Raw genomic sequence first — 802 nt, forward strand, 5'->3', positions numbered from 1 at the left:
GCTGAACATCTGTAAGAAGGGCTGGAATTCCGGAGATCTGGGGAACTACACGCCCTCAGTCTGACCTCAGTGCCAGAGAAGACTATGGAGCAGACCATTCTGAGTGACATCACGTGACACGTACAGGACAACCAGGGAACCAGGCCCAGCCAGCAAGGATTTATGAAAGGCAGGTCCTGCTTGACCAACCTGATCTCCTTCTGTGACAAGGCGACCCACTTAGTGGATGCAGGAAAGGCTGTGATATCTGCCTAGACATTAGTAAAGTCTTTGACAATGCATTTTTCACAGCATTCTCCTGGAAAAGCTGGGTTTTTATGGCTTGGATATGTGGACTCTTCACTGGGGAAAAATCTGGCTGGATAAGAACGGTGGTGAGTGGAGTTAAATCCAGTTACAAAGGGTGTTCCCCAGGGGCCAGTATTGGGGCCAGTATTTTCTGCCCAGTGGAATAGGACCTGGGGGTGTTTGTTGACAGACAGCTGAGTTACCATCCCCGGAGGGATTTCACAGACACGTAGGTGTGGCACTTGGGGATATAGATTAGTGGTGGATTTGGCAGTGCTAGGTTACTCAATGATCTTAAAGTCTTTTCCAACCTAAACAATTCTATGGTTCTATGAAGGGAATTACTCACAGCAAGATGAGCAAGATGCTCCAAATTCCCTTCACTCAAGATCTATGTAGAAGATGACTGGGTAAATTAGGAAAAAATCCCCTTTGACTTTCTAGCTGCTACTCTGAATCTTGGATAACATTTTTTTTACTGCTTGTCCCCACCGACATTACAGCTATTCCTGAG

This window comes from Corvus brachyrhynchos, unplaced genomic scaffold (genome assembly GCF_000691975.1).
Source record: "Corvus brachyrhynchos isolate BGI_N302 unplaced genomic scaffold, ASM69197v1 scaffold28, whole genome shotgun sequence".
In the NCBI taxonomy this organism is placed as follows: Eukaryota; Metazoa; Chordata; class Aves; order Passeriformes; family Corvidae; genus Corvus; species Corvus brachyrhynchos.